The sequence below is a fragment of the Podarcis tiliguerta genome (genome assembly GCF_965153285.1).
Source record: "Podarcis tiliguerta genome assembly, chromosome: 1".
Lineage (NCBI taxonomy): Eukaryota > Metazoa > Chordata > Lepidosauria > Squamata > Lacertidae > Podarcis > Podarcis tiliguerta.
In genome coordinates, this window is record NC_139534.1 from 75,218,935 (window position 1) to 75,224,934 (window position 6,000).

A 6,000-nucleotide genomic window follows, 5' to 3' on the forward strand; every position below is an offset into this window, starting at 1 on the left:
ATCCCTCCCTCCCTCCTCCCAAAAGAGCACCTGTACAAATTACCTTTGTACAGCACACCCACATGCACACCTTTCTCTTTCCTTCATCCAGACAAGCAAGAAGCATCATCGGAAATCAAGGGCACACTCTAGTTCTGTCAAAAACACATTGGGTGCAAGTCAGGGTCAGTAAAGGGTTTGGGGCATGGAAATCGGCTTACAGCTCCATGATTCCCCACCCCTGGCATTGTGTGTGTGTGTGTTGTGATTCCACTGTTCCTCGTTTTCTTTTAAATATCCCACACCTGCAGGCTAGGGGTGAGAGGGAGAGGAAGAAGTTGGCTAAGAGATGTCACCATTCATTCTTGCATGCTTCTTTTCTACAACTTCTCTCAAAGATCATAAATACAAAGGATCACTAAGCAAACTGCAAAATATTACATTTACAATTTTTTTAAAAAAACCTGTAAGACTGTAAAATATTATATTCACTAAACCTGTCAAATGACTGAGAGAACCAAAGATGATTTCTGTCTCCTGGAGGACACTGTCATTTCCAAATGTATCCTGAAAAACTATATGTCACTTCGGCTGTGATACTGTATAAGTTACCAGGGGGAAAGCCTCAATGGGCTTTGTATTCTTCTGAACATCTAAACCTCCTTTTTCCCTTAAAAAAACCAGAAGCCAGCCCAGATCCCAAAGGGAACTTAGAAACAATGATATTGGAGAGAATTGAAATATTTTCTTTGGAACCAAGGAAGCTGCCTGATTCTATGGTTGCCAGGCAGCTATCTGGATCCCAAAGAATGCATACATGCCAGCAATTTGAACAGGACAGCGAGACCACTTTCAATCAGATCTCTCCCTCCCTTATTCATACAATAAAAAAATGCAGGTTAAATGTTATGTTGACAAAAACATAAAAGGAAACAAAGATTCTTTTCCAATTTAACAAGCAGGTGGAAATTGTGGTTTTGTTTCAAAAAGGCAGTTATCTTCTGTACCTGAAACTACTTACCGACAAAGCAGCTAATCAATAACTTACTCCCACCCTGCTTTCATTGTGTTGCTTTTTGACTATTTCCCCTGCCATTATAAATATAAACTTTACCTTTTATTACTGGTGCAATTTAAAGCGTACAGCCCAGCTTTGTTTGGAGAAAAGGCAAATCTACTGATTTATAAAGACAATGTTATCGTAGTCCCTCTGTGTTTTATTTGAAAACCTTTTATCTGCAACTGATTCAGTTCTGCTTAAGAGTATTATTAAGCATGTGAATAAGAAGAGACTAGATCAATTCAGTTTTGTGTGGTCTGATAATATAAGAAGCACTAAAGTCTCCCAAGAAAGTGTAAAATCAATTATTCAATCAATTGCACTCCTAAGCAAACTATTTTTAGTTTGTATAATAGGTGGAGCAATTTATATCAAGATTGTGCTTTGTCATGGATATTGTTATGAGTTTGTGGGTGCCAGAATCCCCTAAATTCCTGGGTCCAGTAGGTGTTAGAAATTAATCAAGGCTTGGGGAGTTAAACTAGGGAGTTAAACCATGGAAACAGCTTGCCATGTTTAGGAGATTGCCTGCGGGGTGGGCCATTAAGAAAACCAAGAAGAACCATTAAGAAAACAAAGGCTCTGTGTCATTTTTACTTTTATCTGTAAGCTGCCTATTAGAGAAAAAGGCAGGCTATAAATAAATCAATAAATAAGATAAATAAATAAAAAATCTACAGCAGTAATCTGTGTTGCCAGGAAGGTTAGGATTTGGCAGAAATGTTCTCTGCTGGGTTCCACTGGCAGAAAGAGGTTCACCACTACAAAATCTCCCTCCACACCCATCAAAGGCACATGCAATGCTGGAACTTCTGCTAGGACAGAATTAGGAACATATTATCATTGTCCCCCAAAATATAATATGCAAATATAAACAATTTCTCTGATATAATTCATTTTGGTATATTATTAGCAATATATGCATAGTTTACAGCAGTATGAGCATTCTTGCACACATTACTTTGCTAGAAATCTGCACTACTAAATTCAGATTAGTGCAAATTTCTAAGAATGTCTGTGTTTTGGTTCACGTCTTATTTCAGAAAGAGTGTAATACTGCCTTGATGCTGCCTTCTTACAGTTAAGCATGATATAAATTTAATGCAATAAACAAAGTAAATCAAGTAGGCAAGTTCACCCTTTGATGCAAACTGATGCAAATTTTTTCCCCTTACCGCTATGTGAATGAGCCTTGGGTTCATGTGTTCCCACCTCTGCACTCCTTTGACACATCTGTAAGGAGGAGAGCAAAGCTTTCATTTCTGTTTTTAACTAATTCCAGCTCTTACCTATGGCTTATCAAATCAAGCCAACTTCATAAACTAAAGTCCAGTGTTGGTTTATTTCAAAAAACCACAGTTCGGCTCACCACATTAAGTATAGGTGCAGACGCAATGCTACAACACACTGAAGACTGTATAACTTGGGCTCAGCCCTGCCTGCCATTTACATAGCCCTTGTAGATTTCCACTTCGGCTGCTGCTTCTTGTTGCTAGATATGACACATAATGTGGACTAGACATGGAGAATGCCACTATTTTGAGTGGTATTCGGTCATCTTTCAGCACATTTAGGTTGTGCCATTAAATTTAAATTAAAGAACCTATGAAGACGCAAAATAAGGTCTGAAGCTCAGCATCAAAAAAACGAAGATCATGGCCACTGGGCCCATCACCTCCTGGCAAATAGAAGGGGAAGAAATGGAGGCAGTGAGAGATTTTACTTTCTTGGGCTCCATGATCACTGCAGATGGTGACAGCAGTCACAAAATTAAAAGACGCCTGCTTCTTGGGAGAAAAGCAATGACAAACCTAGAGAGCATCTTAAAAAGTAGAGACATCACCTTGTCAACAAAGGTCCGTATACGTAAAGCTATGGTTTTCCCAGTAGTGATGTATGGAAGTGAGAGCTGGACCATCAAGAAGGCTGCTCGCCGAAGAATTGATGCTTTTGAATTATGGTGCTGGAGGAGACTCTTGAGATTCCCATGGACTGCAAGAAGATCAAACCTATCCATTCTGAAGGAAATCAGCCCTGAGTGCTCACTGGAAGGACAGATAGTGAAAGCTGAGGCTCCAAAACTTTGGCCACCTCATGAGAAGAGAAGATTCCCTGGAAAAGACCCTGATGTTGGGAAGGATGGAGGGCACAAGGAGAAGGAGATGACAGAGGACAAGATGGTTGGATAGTGTTCTCGAAGCTACCAGCATGAGTTTGACCAAACTGCGGGAGGCAGTGGAAGACAGGAGTGCCTGGCGTGCTCTGGTCCATGGGGTCACGAAGAGTCGGACATGACTAAACAACAACAACAAAAGAAACCAAACTTTCTGCAGCAAGCAAAGTCCTGAGAAAGTGTACTGAAAATGTTGGATAACAAATACTTGACAGGATATTGTATAAATTCCGCATAAACATACATGGATGAATGCTCAATAAACAGGTTGTCTGGAAGTGGCAGATAAAACTCCTGATCAGAGTAGCTTATCTATGATATGACATGGTTTGAATCTTTGTGAACCACTTTATCATCCACGCATTGACGTTGAGGCATTATGGATGGTTGCTCCACACAGTGCTGGATTTACGTATAAGCTAAACAAGCTATAGTTTAGGGCCCCACTCTCTTAGGGCCTCCAAAAATTTTAAAGGGGAAAAAACCTGGATGTACATTTCCAAAATGTAAGATAAAAAACAAATAAAACCTACGTACAGCATCTGTGTTTTAGATACCTATTGGTCCATAAATTACCATATAGTATATATTCAACACAAAAAACAGCGACAATTTGTTGTTGACAAAGGACAGCTGGACATATAAAGGGCCCCATTACCTTCAGTAGTTTAGGGCCTCATCAAACCTAAATCCGGCCCTGACTCAACAATTGTGTAATTCTCTGTGTGGGCAGATTTGTCATTGTCTGAAAACTGTTCCACAATAAATAGCAACAAACCCAGGGTTGCTATTGAAATTTATAACTACAGTGGTATCTCGGGTTACATACGCTTCAGGTTACATAAGCTTCAGGTTACAGACTCCGCTAACCCAGAAATAGTGCTTCAGGTTAAGAACTTTGCTTCAAGATGAGAACAGAAATTGTGCTCTGGCGGCGCAGCAGTAGCAGGAGGCCCCATTAACTAAAGTGGTGCTTCAGGTTAAGAACAGTTTCAGGTTAAGAACGGACCTCTGGAACGAATTAAGTACTTAACCCGGGGTACCACTGTACAGGCCAAACTGACCCTTATGGATTTCCTTGTGTAATATACATTTTCCCAAAATAAAAAAAAATATTCATATTCACAGACTACCTTTATAGGTGCATATTTAAACAAAAAAAGGAGTAAATTAACACATATAAGGTGATGAGGCCATCAAATTCAACTGGAGAGGTTGAAAGATCTGTCTATTGGGGTTGCCATTGGTTCCTGACATTATTGTCATGTACTGAATGATGGCATGATAAAGTTCATGTGTGTGGATTTCATGGGCTTTAATGCACTGCATTCTCTGAAATACTGTTTTATATTTGTACATAGTTCTAAATCTAAATCTTTGGCCCATCCTGAGAGCAGAATAAAACTCCAAACCAAATTGATCATTGTGGCACGGTTCTGTTACATTTCAATGTTACCTTTCCTAACCCTTGTCTTTTAATAACTCAGCATATGAGTCTACTTTATACTGGATCAAACCACTGATCCACCTGCCCAGGGCTTTCTGCTCTGAACCACAGTGGACCTCCAGGCTCTCAGGCACAGTACCAGCCCATTGCTTTCTACCTGATCTTGTAAATCAAGTGTGGGGAACCTTTGCCCCCACCCAAGATGTTGCTAAACCACAACTCCCATCAACCCCAGCAAGCATGGCCAGAAATTATGGGAATTGTAGTCCAGCAACATCCGGAAGGCCAAAGGTTCGCTACACTTTCATTAAAGGAGATGCCACAGACTGAACTAGAGATTGTCCGCATGCAAAGCAGCTAAACCACTCCCCTCAATAGCAACTCCAAGAAAAACAAGTGTGTATTCTGCCTGGGATTTAGATCACAAAAGTATTTTGTTCATGAGAACCAATTGTTTTGGACTACCCCTTAGAGAAAAATAAATATACAGTGAGAACTGTAGAGAAGTTACACTAGGTGCTTAATGTACATAATGCAATATGATTGGAGGGGAGGGTTGTTTCTCTGCAGCAAGGGTGAAATCTTGCTTTTAAATTAATGTGGAGTTTCTCAGGATATTAACAAATATCTTGGTTTGCTGCTTAATCCCCAGGCAACCAGACAATTGTGTGTTTGCATATCTGATTTCCTGCATTCCATTCACCCCAAACTTGGGATTTTGCTTCTCTTCAACAGGCATAATATGTAGATAAGTAAACCGATTTCATATCCAGCCAAACAGGCTCAGAATGTTTATATATCGCAAAAGGTGTTTCTGCCATCAAGCATTTTACAAAAGCAATAGCACGAAAGAGCTTATCCTGTGGGTGCCTGGTCCAATAATTCACACTCTGCTTTTCTCTGCACTAGGGTGATGTTTGCTCACATATTTACTGATAAATCTAGGAAATTTGAATTATTACACAAGGCAATTGCAGATGGGGCACAAATACTGCAAAAGCAAATGCATTTCCAAAAGAGAAAGAAAATTGTGATGGACAATAATCTGTATAATTTGTTTACAGCTTCGCCCCCTTCCCCCACAAGATGTGTTGGTCAAAATCCTGAAAAACCAGGTAGCACAAATGAACAAAAAGGAGATAACATATTCCTGGATTACAAGTGTATTTATCAATCTTTTCAGCAGCTGATATAAATACCTGTTGTAAACTCTAGAGGGAAATAAAAAATAAGTCTATTTTCAGAGAAAGCAGGCAGGAAGATTTTGCATTACCTATGGGGAAAGAGTGAGAAAGATTTATGCTACAGAACACAAGACCCGTACTTTTAATTCTGAATGAC